The 17,709-nt window shown below is 36.2% G+C and overlaps 1 protein-coding gene across 1 annotated transcript in view; it reads left to right on the plus strand.

Annotated features, from left to right (window-relative positions):
- The first annotated feature begins 8,563 nt into the window (after nucleotides 1–8,563).
- The window catches only part of LOC121385339 (HCS2 neuropeptides-like), a 48,854-nt gene continuing 39,708 nt past the window's right edge, over nucleotides 8,564–17,709 (plus strand). The window contains exon 1 of the mRNA XM_041515982.1: nucleotides 8,564–8,692. The gene's annotated coding sequence lies outside the window, so the exon portion shown is untranslated. The remainder of the gene's footprint in view (nucleotides 8,693–17,709) is intronic.

Raw genomic sequence — 17,709 nt, forward strand, 5'->3', positions numbered from 1 at the left:
ATGATAGCACATACCACGGCCTTTGATATAAGAGAAATAAACCAAATGGGCGCACCGACGAGGATCGATCCCAGACCGACCGAGCATCAAGCTAGCGCTTTACCACTGGGCTACGTCCTGCTTCTTGCCTTTAAGGTATGCTACATTTAAAACTGGACCCTGAAATATGTTAAGGAGAGGATCAAGGGCAAACGGACGCATGAACCAACTCCCTGAAAAGATTTTCAATGGTAACTGTAAATACATTAAAAAAGGGCACTTTAATTTTTTTTTTTTAATTGGGGGAGGGGCACGACCCCCTGGTACCTTGCTTTGGATCCGCATATCATCAGAGCAAATCACCCCATACACAAGCATGCATATACATATACGCATGACATACGCAATCTTCCATAAAAACAAACTAAGCCAATAAAAACAATTTATTGTATTAATTTTCGAAACACTGATTTATATTAGGGAAGGGTGCGCCCACGTAACCACTTTTCAACGGATCCATACCTACATTAATTGCAATGTTTTATTACAAAAAGGCAAGTTGTAAACATTATTCTACGGACCATTGGCGCACCCGGGAATGGGGGAGCGGGATGATAGGGGTATGCCATGGCTCGTCAATCGTCGCTAAGCCAGTGAAACTGACGTTGTCCCAAGGGACGAGACGTAGCCTAGTGGTAAAGCACTCGCCTGATACACGGTCGGTCTCGGATCGATTCACATCAGTGGACATGGAGCTATCTCTCGTTCCAGCTAGTGCACCACGACTGGTATATCAAAGGCCATGGTATGTGCTAACATGTCTGTGGGATGGTGCATACAAAAGATCCCTTGCTACTAAAAGAAAGAAGTGTTTTATTTAATGACGCACTCAACACATTTTATTTACGGTTATATGGCGTCAGACATATGGTTAAGGACCACACAGATTTTGAGAGGAAACCCGCTGTCGCCACTACATGGGCTACTCTTCCGATTGGCAGCAAGGGATCTTTTATTTGCGCTTCCCACAGGCAGGATAGCACAAACCATGGCCTTTGTTGAACCAGTTATGGATCACTGGTCGGTGCAAGTGGTTTACACCTACCTATTGAACCTTGCGGAGCACTCACTCAGGGTTTGGAGTCGGTATCTGGATTAAAATCCCATGCCTCGACTGGGATCCGAACCCAGTACCTACCAGCCCGTAGACCGATGGCCTGCCACGACGCCACCGAGGCCGGTTCCCTTGCTACTAATGAAACAATATAGCGGTTTTCTTTCTTATACTATATGTAAAAATTACCAAATGTTTGACTCCAATAGCCGATGATGAATAAATCAATGTGCTCTAGTGGTGTAGTTAAACAAAACAAAGTTTAATTTTAATTAAAGTCAGTGCAATTGACGCTGTCTCTCTAAGGAACTACTTCGGGTTTACAAGAGTTTTTAAATGTTTGTGTTAATTTTATTCGTCTCACCCACGCATAGCTGTAAGCGACGAAGAAGGTCTCGAGATACAGCGCGGTCAATCTGAATGTTGGTTTAACGATCAATAATGTATTGTCACATTGCCCGTAAACGTAAATGACTACTTTTACGAGCACGTTATCTGTACATAGGCTTCGGTGCCGCAGTGGCTAAGCCATCGGACTACAGGCTGGTAGGTACATGGTTCGCAGCCCGGTACCGGCTCCAACCCAGGGCGAGTTCTTAAGAGCTCAAAGGGTAGGTGTAAGGCCACGACACCCTCCTCTCTCTCACTAACCACTAACAACTAACCCACCCTCCTAGACAGACAGCCCAGATAGCTGAGGTGTGTGCCCAAGACAGCGTGACTGAACCTTAATTGGATATAAGCACGAAAATAACTTGAAATGAAATGAAATATTTGTACATAAATTAGTGTGTGTCAGATAGTTGGTATATTATAATACAGTAATTAGTGTGTGTCAGATATTGGTATATTATAATACAGTAATTAGTGTGTGTCAGATAGTTGGTATATTATAACACAGTAAATAGTGTGTGTCAGATAGTTGGTATGTTATAACACAGTAATTAGTGTGTGTCAGATAGTTGGTATGTTATAACACAGTAATTAGTGTGTCAGATAGTTGGTATATTATAATACAGAAATTAGTGTGTGCCAGATAGTTGGTATATTATAATACAGAAATTAGTGTGTGCCAGATAGTTGGTATAGTTGGTGTGCCAGATAGTTTATAATAATACAGTAATTAGTGTGTGTCAGATAGTTGGTATATTATAATACAGTAATTAGTGTGTGTCAGATAGTTGGTATATTATAATACAGAAATTAGTGTGTGCCAGATAGTTGGTATATTATAATACAGAAATTAGTGTGTGCCAGATAGTTGGTATATTATAATACAGTAATTAGTGTGTGTCAGATAGTTGGTATGTTATAATACAGTAATTAGTGTGTGTCAGATAGTTGGTATGTTATAATACAGTAATTAGTGTGTGTCAGATAGTTGGTATATTATAATACAGAAATTAGTGTGTGTCAGATAGTTGGTATATTATAATGCAGTATGTGTGTCAGATATTGGTATATATAATACAGTAATTAGTGTGTGCCAGATAGTTGGTATGTTAATAATACAGTAATTAGTGTGTGTGCCAGATAGTTGGTATATGTTATAATACAGTAATTAGTTGTGCCATAATACAATAATTAGTGTGTGCCAGATAGTTGGTATATTATAATACAGAAATTAGTGTGTGTCAGATAGTTGGTATGTTATAATACATAAATTAGTTTGTTAGATAGTTGGTATATTATAATACAGTAATTCAGACTAACCCAGGACTCGCAGAATATATTTTAAAATGGTGGTTGAGAACATGTAATGTCTTCAAAAACGGGTTTTGCAGTCTTCTGAGCACAATGTTATGGAAAAGTTGGGGAAAGGCGTGCTCCCCTCCCCCATTCCTCGGTTCCTGTAACCCCAAAGTGTTATTTTTGCACGTGCGCAAACAAAAGAGAAGAAAACAAAAAAGAAGAAATCCCCCCCCCCCCCCCAAAAGACCCCCACCCACAAAAAACCCCACTACCACCACCACCACCAATATCAACAACAACAAAACGCCAACCAATCAACAAAATCAAACCAAAACAACAAACAAAAAGGGGTGGGGGCGGGACGTAGCCCAGTGGTAAGACGCTCGCTCGATACGCGGTCGGTATGGGATCGGTCCCCGTCGGTGGGCCCACTGGGCTATTTTTCATTCCAGCCAGTGCACCACGATTGGTATATCAAAGGCCGTGGTATGTACTACCCTGTCTGTGGGATGGTGCATATAAAAGATCCCTTGCTGCTAATCGAAAAGAGTAGCCCATGAAGTGACGAAAGCGGGTTTCCCCTCTCAATATCTGTGTGGTCCTTAACCATATGTCTGACGCCATATAACCGTTAATAAAATGTGGTGAGTGCGTCGTTAAATAAAGCATTTCTTCCTTCTTCCAGCAAAAACAAAATAAACAAATAAAAATAAAATAAACAAACTTACTAGTAGATGATTCCAGGGTATATTCATCTTCCAGTTTGTTTTGGAAAAATCACTATCACAAAAGAAAGCATAAGAGTTCACACATTTTAATATTGTTTCGAATTGTTTGGATAAAAATACTATCACTAAGGCATAAAAGTTCACAAATTTCGAATACAGTTAAAAAAACAACAACAACAACAACAACAACAAAAACCAAAAGACAAAATCCCAACAAGCAACAACAACAAACAAACAATCCCCCTCCAACACCCCCACCCCCCAAACACCCCCAACCCCCCCCCCCAAACAAGTAAAAAAAAACCCAAACAAAGCAAATAAACAAACAAAAATCCTACTCCCCTATTTTTGAAAAAAAATACTATTACTAAAACGTAAAATTCTAAATTTTGAATACTTTTACAAAATAAAGAAAAAAACGCAACAAAAGAAAACAAGAAAATAACTACAAAACAACAACAACCCCTGCTAAAACACACAACAAAAAACCCAAACAAACCCAACAACTCCAAAACAACAATAACAACAAGACCCCCCTCCCCAAAACATCCTACTCCCCTCTCGTAAGAATCCCCAAGATTCGCTCTGTTACACCATAGTAATATAAAAACATTTTTACAGCAGAACCTATTAAAATCAAATTGCATCATATGTAAAATGGAAGAGAAAAGTGAAACAGAAGTGGATACTTTAAAATATGAACAATGTGAAATTTGTGGAGAATTGTTTTTCTGTTTGGGGTTTGGTGGGGTAGAAGTGTTGGTTTAGTGGATTCCACGTGACTGTATTAAAGGGACATACCCTAGCTTTTAAACACTAACGCATATTTTTGACTATTATAACCGTTTTTGATAACTTAAATCATACTTTACTTAGATTTTATTGTTTAGATTATCAATGTCCGTACATTCGAAGTGTTTTTGGTCATCCTGGTGTTTTTAATATCACAAAATGCATTTCTCATATTTTAAAAAACGCACGTGCGTCTGAGAAGTAACAGTTATGGAGTCGAGATTTAGTCTACTTTTAGAGGGTATTTCACCATTTCAAAGTCACAGATTCATGTTTCACTCAATTGTAACTTTATCCAAATGTGTTACATGTTTGTAGATTAACTAAACTTAGTGTTAATTTTCACGGGTTGAAACTAGGGTCTGTCCCTTTAACTAAACTTAGTGTTGATTTTAACGGGTTGAAACTAGGATCTGTCCCTTTAACTAAACTTAGTGTTAATTTTCACGGGTTGAAACTAGGGTCTGTCCCTTTAACTAAACATAGTGTTAATTTTGATGGGTTGAAACTAGGGTCTGTCCCTTTAACTAAACATAGTGTTAATTTTCACGGGCTGAAACTAGGGTCTGTCCCTTTAACTAAACATAGTGTTAATTTTGATGGGTTGAAACTAGGGTCTGTCCCTTTAACTAAACATAGTGTTAATTTTCACGGGTTGAAACTAGGGTCTGTCCCTTTAACTAAACATAGTGTTAATTTTGATGGGTTGAAACTAGGGTCTGTCCCTTTAACTAAACTTAGTGTTAATGTTCACGGGTTGAAACTAGGGTCTGTCCCTTTAACTAAACATAGTGTTAATTTTCACGGGTTGAAACTAGGGTCTGTCCCTTTAACTAAACATAGTGTTAATTTTGATGGGTTGAAACTAGGGTCTGTCCCTTTAACTAAACTTAGTGTTAATGTTCACGGGTTGAAACTAGGGTCTGTCCCTTTAACTAAACTTAGTGTTAATTTTCACGGGTTGAAACTAGGGTCTGTCCCTTTAACTAAACATAGTGTTAATTTTGATGGGTTGAAACTAGGGTCTGTCCCTTTAACTAAACTTAGTGTTAATTTTCACGGGTTAAAACTAGTGTCTGTCCACCAGGATACCAGAACCACTTCAGGTGTACGCAAATGGATTATCTAAACAATAAAATAGAAGTATTGTCTGATTTCAGTTATGAAAAACAGCTCTAATAGTAAACATTATGCCTTAGATGTCACTTTAAAGGCATATTGTCACAGACCACTGACCTATTAAATGGCCTAACAAAGTATTACCTAAACAAATATAAAATTGATTTGTCCTTAAATGTACTTTATTCAGTCATCTATGTAACCACCTTACTCCACTTACTAATGATATTATGTAAAAAATTATGAATTATGGCAATGGTCCATAATTCAAAAACTAATATTGCCGAGAGGGTTGACATGGATTTCACTCCATCATGGTTCAGTTAAGGTGATGCGACAGCTAGATTTGGTTTCCAAAAATTAATGTAATTATTATTTATTATCAATTTTTACAGAAACAAGGTCCTTAAATCTGTGACAGTATGCCTTTAATATAAAACCATATAATATTCAACAAAATTCTTCTTTCAAGGAAAAGTTAAAGTTCGTTTTGTTTAACGACACCACTAGAGCATACTGATTTAGTAATCATCGGCTATTGGATGCCAAATATCTGTTAATTTTGACATATAGTCACAGAAAGAAAACTCGTTACATTTTTCCGTTAGTAGCACCACCCCACACACAGGATAGCACATACCAAGGAAAAGTTAAAGTTTGTTTTGTTTAACGACACCACTAAAGTATATTGATTTATTAATCATCGGATATTGGATACAAATATTTGTTAATTTTGAAATATAGTCTTAGAGAGGAAACCCGCTACATTTTTCCATTAGTAGTAAGTGATCTTTTATATGCACCATCCCACAGACAGGACAGTACATACCACAATCTTTGGTATACCAGTTGTGGTGAACTGGCTAGAACGAGAAATAGCCCAATGGGCCCACCGACGGGGGTCGATCAAAGACCAACCGCACATCAGGAGGACGCTTTACCACTGGATTACGTCCCACCATCTCCTTGTTATTGAGTCACGGCAGTCACGACAGCATACTCTAACGTCCGTATCATAACTTAATTTGGAATCTGTATTATGAAGAGATACGATATTGGATATTAATACAAGATTCTTAATCATCGTGTGTGTTAGAATGGCTTTCACCAACTTTAAGTATATTACTGGCGAGTAGATTATAGTAACGCAAACTAAAAAAAGAAAAAGAAAAAAAAAGAAGAAAAAAAGTAGTGTCGGAAATAAAATAAAACTAATTTTCGTTGATTATTTCTTTCATATTAAACAGACAAGTAAATATTTTGTAAATACCTATTTAATGATACTCTACCTAATTTAGTATTTACTTGTTTGGGCTCTCATTGATGTACAAGGTGGTGTTTACTCTTGAAATTGAAATAAATATGTCAGTAAACAGGATAGTTGTTACCTTTATTGGAACAGACTATAACACATTTTGATAATATGTGTCAATTCCATTTACCCTTAAAAACACCTTTTAATTCAAAACTGCAAGTTAACTGATTATTTTGAATTGCAGCATAAATGATTAATTATGACCAGCATATTTAGTGAATATAAATTCAATATAAGTACATTAGAAATTTACACAATCTTGCAACCATTTAAAGGTGCTATATTAGAAGTTATATGTGAGCATCTGTTAGTGACAAAGATTCTCCAATAAAAATGTCTTTTCTACTAGTAGATAAAATTATTTCTTATAATAATTTATGGACATATAGTTAAAGGTGTAGTCTTTAAATGTTAAAGCAAAACTTAATAAAAACATGATTTGCAATAGCTGTCATTATGCAACTTTGAGATAGCACCTTTAATACCGGTATAATAGATCACAAACTCAGCATAGTTCTTGACAGTTTTGCTCAAAAGATACTTATAAATGTCTACAGATATTTTGTTTTGGAGAGGGATAGGGGTAAACACCGTCATCAGAAACGGTCCCTCACATATTGTAACAGCAATGAAACTGACACGTCTTGACCAAAATTTGTTATAGTCTGTTCTAATAAAATACACAAATTACCTGTTTACCGACATCTTTCTTTTAATTCCAAGAAAAAAAAGAAAAAAAGTTTTATTTAACGACGCACTCAACACATTTTATTTACGGTTATATGGCGTCAGACATATGGTTAAGTACCACACAGATTTTGAGAGGAAACCCGCTGTCGCCACTACATGGGCTACTCTTCTGATTAGCAGCAAGGGATCTTTTATTTGCGCTTCCCACAGGCAGGATAGCACAAACCATGGCCTTTGTTGAACCAGTTATGGATCACTGGTCGGTGCAAGTGGTTTACACCTACCCACTGAGCCTTGCGGAGCACTCACTCAGGGTTTAGAGTCGGTATCTGGATTAAAAATCCCATGCCTCGACTGGGATCCGAACCCAGTACCTACCAGCCTGTAGACCGATGGCCTAACCACGCCGCCACCGAGGCCGGTCTCTACATCAATGAGAGCCAAAACAAGTAAACGTTAAATTTGGTAGACTATCATTAAAGAGATATTGACAAAATATTTACTTGTCTGTTTAATATGAAATAATCGGCGAAAATCATTTTTATTTTATTTCCGACAGTACTTTTAGTGTCATTTATCTAAAAAAAAAATTGACTGCTTTTGAAGACAAAGTGCCTTTAAATGCAAGAGATACCAAATTAATTTGTGTTTTCAAATGGTAAAAGTTACACACTGAAATGTAACCAATTGACAGTGGCAGTAACGATATAATTATCTCAGGGGACCGCCACTGGAAAGGTAGATACAAATTAGTGGATACATTTGCTGTAATGGACCAGTTTTTGTGCACATTTTCACATCAGCAACAATGATACACACGCGTCATAGTTCCAGTAATCGGAATAACATTTTCACGGATATTGATGTTTCACTTCGTTTCCATTTAGTAACTCCCCCGAGGAAGATATCAACACTCCCTGCGTGACATAGATAGCCAGAGATCAAACGCAAAAAGTGGGTGTTACCCGTCCCCGTGTCTCCAAGGCAACGGCGAAGCATTTGGCACGAAACCCACCAAGCCACTGGCTCTTCTAATGAATGTTGTAACCCCATTGGTTGCTGCGTGAATGGAAGCGCGTGCAGGATTTCGTCGTGTGGCCAACCCACGCGCCCCTTGCGAACCAACCCGACAACACAACTGCAGGAATGACGATGTATATAATCGGTAGATAGTCAATATGATGCCTACACCTGGCTATAAAACACCAATCGCTTCATCTGCAGAGCTGGTGCTACAACGCTTCTAGGCAAGTATCACAACTGGTAAGTACTCACAGTTTTTTTTTTTAAGTTTTTTTTTATTGTGTTTAATGAATGAATGAATGAATGAATGAATGTTTAACGACACCCCAGCACGAAAAAATACATCGGCTATTGGGGTATCAAACTATGGTAAATGCAACAATAATGTGATGATAACCATGTGTAAAACTTCAACAGTGAAATTATTTTTTGTGTTTAATGACACCACTAGAGCTCTTTAATTTATTATGACACGTCGTTACACTGTTTTGTTTCAACTTGTGAATTTTTATATTGATCTTCACATCATTCACGCATTTACCTTCGTTTGACACCCTGCAGCCGCTGTATTTTCGTTCGTGCTGAAGTGTCATGCGTTTACCGATGTAGTTTTTGTGTTGGTGTGTCGTTAAACATTCATTCATTCATTCATTGAAAGAAATTTGCTACATTTTTTCCATTAGCAGCAAGGGGTCTTTTATATATACTGCTCCGCTGTAATGAATATGAAATAATTGGTGATTCTGAAAAATAATCTTCAGTTAAAGGGACATTCCTGAGTTTGCTACTATTTTTAAGATGTTATCGACTAAAAGAGACTTTGTAACGATTGTAATTACATATCAAATATCTTTTTCTGCCTAAAATATTAGTGGCTGAATATTAAACGTGTTTCTGATCGTTCTAATATTTGTACTAGGTTAAATTTCATTTCATTTCTTAAATACTTTTTTTTTCGTACGTACAAAATTATTGGAAGACAAAATCCAGTTTGGGCTTCTTACAAATATTAAGACGACCAGAAACACATGAATATATAGACACTGATATTCTAAACAAGAAAGTATATTTAATATGTAAGTTTAATCGTAGAAATATTTTATTAGCCGGAAACATCTTACAACGCAGCAAACTCAGGAATGTCCCTTTAAAGTTTGGTTTGTTTAATGACACAACTAGAGCGTATTAATCTGTTAATCGTCGGCTATTGGGTTTCGAACATTTGGAAATTATAGTAGATAGTCTACAGAAAAAAGCTACATTTTCCCATTAACCGCAAGAAAATGTGTGCATGCACTGTCCCGCTCTACTGGATGTTATACATTTGGTAATTCTGACATGGAGTCTTCGGTTAAAGTTTGTTTTGTTTAACTACGGCATTGATTTATTAATCATCGACTATTGAATGTCAAACATTTGGACATTATGACACAGAGAGAGAGAGAGAGAGAGAGAGAGAGAGAGAGAGAGAGAGAGAGAGAGAGAGAGAGAGAGAGAGAGAGAGAGAGAGAGAGAGAGAGAGAGAGAGAGAGAGAGAGAGAGAGAGAGAGAGTTTTTAAACATGCCCCTATACCACTAAGGTTTCGGGCATGTCCATCCCTGCCCCGACCTCTGGGTGTCCAGTGTTCTGGCCCGGGACATTATGACACACACAGAGAGAGAGAGAGAGAGAGAGAGAGAGAGAGAGAGAGAGAGAGAGAGAGAGAGAGAGAGAGAGAGAGAGAGAGAGAGAGAGAGAGAGAGAGTGTTTTTAACATGCCCCTATACCACTAAGGTTTCAGGCATGTCCATCCCGGCCCCGACCTCTGGGTGTCCAGTGTTCTGGCCCGGGACATTATGACAGGCTGTCTTCAGAAAAATGCTACATTTTTCCATTAGGAGCAAGAGATCTTTTATATGCACTATTCCAGAGACAGGATAGCACATACCGCATACCACAGATTTTCATATACAATAGTCCGTTCCATCCTTTTGTTTTTAAATAAATAATTTCAGTTTGGTTTGACTTAAGAAGAAAAATGAAAGTGCTTTGGAAATGAAATAAAAAACCCAACAAGTATTTTTTTGTGTAATTTAGAAAACAGTCAGCTCATAAATAAATAACTTGTAGTAAATTCCATAGTATAAAAAGGTGTTCCCTGACTATGAAAAACAATCAGCTCAGAAATAAATAACTTGTAGTAAATTCCATAGTATAAAAAGGTGTTCCCTGACTATGAAAAACAATCACCTCAGAAATAAATAACTTGTAGTAAATTCCATAGTATAAAAAGGTGTTCCCTGACTATGAAAAACAATCAGCTCAGAAATAAATAACTTGTAGTAAATTCCATAATATAAAAACGACGTTTCCTGTCAGACGGACTATATAGTCTGGGGTAACCAGGTTGAATAAAGAAAAAACATTCAGAGAATGGTTCCACCGAGGAGGTTTGATCCTACCACTCCAGCACCTCGACCGGACATAGCTATCAAATCTCTCCACACTTAGCTGTTAAAATACCTCCTGTTTAGGATCTGGTATTGGGAAGCGAACGCAGTACCTTCCAGCCTTATAGCCGATGGCTTATCAATTACATCACCGATATGAAATGACCACTTACGGCGCACGTGTTGGAACTAATGTGTTTGTTATAGAGTTGTTATGTTCAGTTGCATGAACAGCATTTCCCAGAGCGCGAGTATAACAGATATTTCACACCGTCATTAAAACAACATACACTGATTGTCGCTCGCAACAGTAACTGTCTATTGATAAATAGTTTATTGTATGAAGAATTGCAAACACTTATAGCAAAACATAAAAGAAAAACATTTCAGTAATTGGGGTTAGTGGAGAAATAACTAAAAAAAACCTAAATATAAAAAGCCCAAACAAAAACAAATAAAAAACCCCAAAAAATAATAATAAAAAAACACAAAAACAAAACAAAGAAACACAGAAAATCCCCCAAAACAAAACAAAAAGCAACCAACCAACCAACCAAACAACCAACCAACCAACAAACAAACAAACAAACAATATTTCAAAACAAAGAAGAAAAAGGTTTGTTTGGTTTAACGACACCACTAGAACACATTGATTAATTAATCATCGACTATTGGGTGTCAAACATTTGATATTTCTGACTCTGACAGAGGAAAGCCGCTACAGTTTTTTCTAATGCAGCAAGGGATCTTTTATATGCACCATCCCACAGACAGGATAGCACATACGACGGCCTTTGATATACCAGTCGTGGTGCACTGGCTGGAACGAGAAATAACCCAGTGGGCCCACCGACGGGGATAGATCCCATACCGATCGCGCATCAAGCGAGCGATTTACCACTGGGATACGTCCAGCCCCTATATTTCAAAACACAAAAGTTGAGAAATTACCCACTAGAAAGAGTAATGGTAAAGGGGAAGGACAGGTAACACTTAACAAAATCAATCTATTGATGATAAATCATAGCAAAATGCATTAACTTTGTTAAATTTATTATAATTCTGGGATTATTGCAAGACAGTGTGTAGAATCATTGTCGTGAAGTAACGTAATCTTAAATCGCTTAAGCGGCATGCGATGGTATTACAAAATGGTGCTCGTTTTCAAAAATTTGCTTATTGCTTAATTAAATAATTCGATTTCTAAAAATCTTTGGTTATGTCTACCAATTTCACACCAAGGATATGGGATTCCAAAGATAATAGTTGGTTTCGAGAACAAGTCTCATAATAAACCAATGACGTCATCAGTATTCGTGAAATTAATATATAACTTCGGCTGTACTTTTAAGCGCGATTATAGAATTAATCTGAATGTGAAAACAGTTACGTTATGCACATCATTATAAACAACTCCAGAATTAATCTGAACGTAAAAACAGTTACGTTATGCACATCGTTATAAACAACTCCAGAATTAATCTCAACGTGAAAACAGTTACGTTATGCACATCGTTATAAACAACTCCAGAATTAATCTCAATTTAAAAAGTTACGTTATTCACGTCGTTATAAACAACTCCAGAATTAATCTGAACTTAAAAACAGTTACGTTATGCACATCGTTATAAACAACTCCAGAATTAATCTGAACTTAAAAACAGTTACGTTATGCACGTCGTTAAAAATAACTTCAGAATTAATCTGAACTTAAAAATAGCTACGTTATGCACGTCGTAATAAACAACTCGAAAATAAATATGAACTTAAAAACAGTTACGTTATGCACGTCGTTATAAACAACTCCAGAATTAATCTGAACTTAAAAACAATTACGTTATGCACGTAGTTATAAACAACTCCAGAATTAATCTGAACGGGAAAACAGTTACGTTATGCACGTCGTTATAAACAATTCCAGAATTAACCTGAACTTAAAAACAGTGTTTTTGTTCAAACAAAATTCATCTGGGCAAAAATGTATGTAATTTCATTTCATCTAGTACCACTGTGTCAAATAGCCTTGTGCTTGAAACGTGTATAGGGTAAAATAAAGTCCTCAAATTGTGCGCGGAACTAGGGTAGTCATTGACGTTACCCGTTATCTCTCTTTTTTTCTGATATAATTTAAGGGTGAGGGGTGGTAGCATTTACATTCGTGGTGTATATGTCGATTGATACGCTGCTGATAGGAGTTTTAGCCACATATGTTACTATTGTCGTCTATGAGATTTGATTTGATGGTATGCACTCTTATGTGCGTAAGATAGTTAGGCACTTGATGAATCGCTTCGCAAAACCCGGCTTTGATTTTCAGAAAAATCTCGCATAGCTGCTGAAAACACCAGCCGACCGGCAGAATTTATCGAAAGTAAAAAATTAAGTTCAAACGTCACTATTTTACTAAGGTCGGTACCTTTAAGGTATTAAACAAAGGTCGAGGTATGTGTTGTCCTGCCAGTGGAAAATGTATATAAAAGATCCTGCAAATGAAAAAAAACGTAGCAGTTTTTCTCTAAGACTATATGATAAAATTACTAAATGTTTAATATCCAGTAGCCGATGATTAATTAATGAATGTGCTCTAGTGGTGTCTTTAAACAAATTGGATTTGACTTTAAGGGGGTAATAGATCACAATGATTTTCGTAAGTAACAATATTAAAATTAACATTTTGTTTAGTTAAAGTTTGTTTGTTAATTTTTTTTTTTTACCGACACCTCTAGAGCACATTGATTAATTAAATTTGGTAATTCTGACTCGTAGTCATCAGAAGATAGCCACTAACATGTTTCCATTAGCATCAAGGGATCTTTTATATGCACTTTCCCCACAGACAGGACAGCACATACCGGGGCCTTTTGACCAATTGTGGTGCACTGGTTGTAATGAGAGAAAAAAAATCCCCCAAGCAGTTGAATGGATCCACCGAAGTGGTTCGATCCTGCGACGCAAGCACCTCAGCCGAAAACTCAACCGACTGAGCTAAACCCGCCCCTTTTTATTTCGTATGCATTCACCAATTACTCTTTGGAATAGCTTGAAATTTTCAGCGCATATTTTCTTTGAATATATTTCTCAAATGTGTTTTTGGTATTTAAGCATTCAGAATAGATCACGCAATTTTAAGTATTTAATCCTGACGCACCATTCTTCAGTTTCATTTGGGCATTTTCCCCCCAATCTACGTCAAATAAATATATACGATATCTATTACGAAAGAACAACAACGGGCCATTCTGTGAATTTTTTAATTACATATTTTCCAAAACAAATCCAACTTTGTACCTTATTTTTGGTTGAAGCCTACAGTTGTTTGTTTGGAATCATTCATGCTGTACAACCAGTATTTTTTCCGGTTGTCCTAAAAGCTACGTAGACGCAAGACAGTGCCTTGATTAATTAATCAACGTACTGTAGTGGTGATGATAAACGGCAAAAAACCCCACCTCTTTAACTTTATAACATTAATACGCTGTTAAAATGTATACACCTTTCTCGGGCCCCTGAAAATTGCGAGAACGATCATTTCGTTCGCGCACCGATCGTGCAAATCTAAATTTCCAAGACCAATTTTTTTGTTCGCGCATTCATTAAGGACATCATTTATGTGGACATAACGGGTTATGCCAAAAGAAAACGGGTTATGCCAAAAGGAAACGGGTTACCTAAATATGTTTTTACGTAACCGATGAATGGGTTACGTACATTTTCGGTACTTCTCGTTAACGTTAACCATTTTTGGTTCAGAATATTCGTTTTTGTACATCGAGTGGGTTTCCGATTGTTCTAAAGTCTACGGAGATTCAAGGCTGTGTCTTGATTAATTACATGTGCTCTAGTTGCGTTGTTAAACAACATAACACCCTATAACGCCAGGGGAAATACTTTCCGCGTAGCAGCAAAGGATTTTTACATACAACATCTGACAGACAAGATAGTACATACCCCAGCATTTGTCACACCATTGACTGCAACGGGAAATTGTGAGAAAAGGATGAATGCAACTTTCCAAAAGTACGTTTTCCATTTATATCGAGACATATTCCTTCTGTTCCAACTTTTGGAGTATTCGTAATACAACTTTTGGGGTATGTCATCAGGGTTATGACTTCTTAAAAGGACTCCGATAGGCTTTCAAAATGTTTAGTATACACATTTAAATGTGGTGCACTACTGACTAAAATGATACCTATTTTGATATTATGCATAATTTGCCATCTTTTTTTGGTGTCTTGACAATAGTTGGTTGTGGAACAGGATATGCACACAAACACAATGTCATGCTAATAGTATGATCACTGTTTTCACAGTGATTGACGATACCCAGTGTAGCTATATATATATCCAGAGAGTCGAGTCTTATGCCTAATCCTGAAAGTGGCAGTCCTTCTTGGGCGCGAAAGTTTACCTTTAGACAAAGCAAATAGCTGTACTTCATTTATAGGAGTCACGACCTTGTTCAAACATTCCTTGGAATTTTAGTTTTCTTTAATTGATTTAAAAGTATTGATTTAAAATTATTAAAATATATGTAGGTCCATTTGGACAGTCTACCGAATACAGTTTTACATAGTCAGTGCAATCAAAGTATGTGATATTTTTCAGATCACATACTTTAAGAATTTGATAACTTTGCAAATTAGATGTAAATTAATCGATGTTTCAGCATCAACAATATCATATATTAGAAGAAAAAAAAAATGCCAGAGGCTCGCATAATACAATTTTATTCCTAATATATGATATTGATGATACCAAAAATAATCTGGTAATAATCTCTCTCTCTCTCTCTCTCTCTCTCTCTCTCTCTCTCTCTCTCTCTCTCTCTCTCTCTCTCTCTCTCTCTCTCTCTCTCTCTCTATTTTTAAGCAAGAAAAATATAATCATGTATTGGATATAATTTTAATATCATAAAAAGTTATAACAGTAAAATGTGACAACAACTATATATTTTTGACAGTTCCTTTAACGACGAAAAAGTAGACAACATCTGTTTTTAGAGCATCATATATATATTTTTTTAATGTTCTGATGTAACACAAACTATTTAAATAAAAAACCAAACGCGATAATTATTGTTAATAAAAATGGACTGTTGAAACTTGAGAACAACCATCGGGTGACAGTTTTCTGTGGCTACTAAAGACAAAAAAAAAACCATTTTGTTACACAAGTGGTCTCTTGACAATAACGTCGCGTCTGGGTTTTATTGTTGTTGGCTTTTTTATTTTGGCGAAATTTTAATTATTCATGATGATATTGATGTTAAGTTCAAATGATTAAATTTCAGTTACATTCATTACAATATAACGTCATTCCATTGGTCCAGCCGTAGCAACGGCAATTTATTCATTTAAGAATTGACCGCAATTAATTTTTGGTTCATGCAAGTATGAACCGAAAAAACCGATGTGCACACTGTATGACTCCGCGTAGAGGGTGATAAAAAAGTGTGCACATCGTTTTTTCGGTTCATACTTGCATGAACCAAACAATAATTGCGGTCAAATCTTATAATTAAATTTATATGCATACTTTAACAATACGTAACTGAATTTATTTTGTTTAGCTTTAAATACGCCTGTAGTATTGTTTGTGTAAACTTCATTGATACTTATTTCGCGTAAGAATGCAAACGTTCATTCACTATTATTTGAATCAGGTGATTTTTGTAAATGACGTCATTTGGTAAATGACGTAATTTTGACAAGCGATGCCATTTTCTCTAGCTAATATGCATTTTTACGGATCATTTAGTTATATTGGAAGGAATTGTCCTATTCGTGTTTAGTTTATATTTTATGAAAGTGAATGAAGGGAACGTGTCTATCATTTATGCAGTCGGTGGAACCGTTTAATGTTCGCCAACAGCTGTAGAACATCGCTTACAAGTAAGTTACAGGCGTGAAGTTTCCTACATGATTTTTTTGGCCACTGTCCGCGTCTCATGCCATGATTAGCGAAGATATTTGTTGTTGTTGTTGTTTTAAATCAATGTGTATAGATCTACATGTCTACTCTGCTATAGCATTTTCCATTAATTTATCGTATACATTTTGTAAATTGCTTTTGTAGCTTTTATGTGTGATTTCTTCAAAATATCTAAGTATGGGTGCCTGAATAACCCGGCTTGTTGCACAAAAGTAGTGCGAGTCAAGGGGGGAGGGAGTAGGCGTGGCTAAAAAAATTATGGTTCATCGAGATATGAACGGAAAAAAGTAAGCACCTCTGGACCAATCAGATTGCCGTAAAGTGTATAGACGCAAAGAAAATTTAATTATTTCTCGATGAACGTAAATATTACGTCTCCAGGGAACGTCATATCTGATGACGTAATTTTATATTTGTACTTTGTCTTATTGAACAAAAACAAAAATAATTAAGGATTGACTATTTTTTTTAAAGGTTTATCGGGGTATGACAAAATAAATAAAAAATCATCCACAAACTTTGTGAATCAGCGAAGCCATTCACGCATAAGTTTGCGGATGATTTTTGTTTGTTCATACACAGATGAACGTAAACGAAATAACAGACAATCCTTATAATTAAATTTTATATATACTTATTAATAATGATATTAAAAGTTAATATTTTATTTTGAATTATTGTTTGGTTCTAAAACAGTAGCGCTTAGAAGGACAAACATATCAACGTAAAGTCATCAGGTATGACGTTACCTAACAACGTTATTTTTACGTTCATCGAGCAATGAACAAACTCCTGTTGCTACGGCTGGATCAGTGGAGTGACGTTAGCTTATAATGAATGTAACGGAATTTAATTATTGTAAACTGAAATATGAAATGTTATCGTCATTATTA

Source organism: Gigantopelta aegis, chromosome 11 (assembly GCF_016097555.1).
Source record: "Gigantopelta aegis isolate Gae_Host chromosome 11, Gae_host_genome, whole genome shotgun sequence".
Classification (NCBI taxonomy): Eukaryota; Metazoa; Mollusca; class Gastropoda; order Neomphalida; family Peltospiridae; genus Gigantopelta; species Gigantopelta aegis.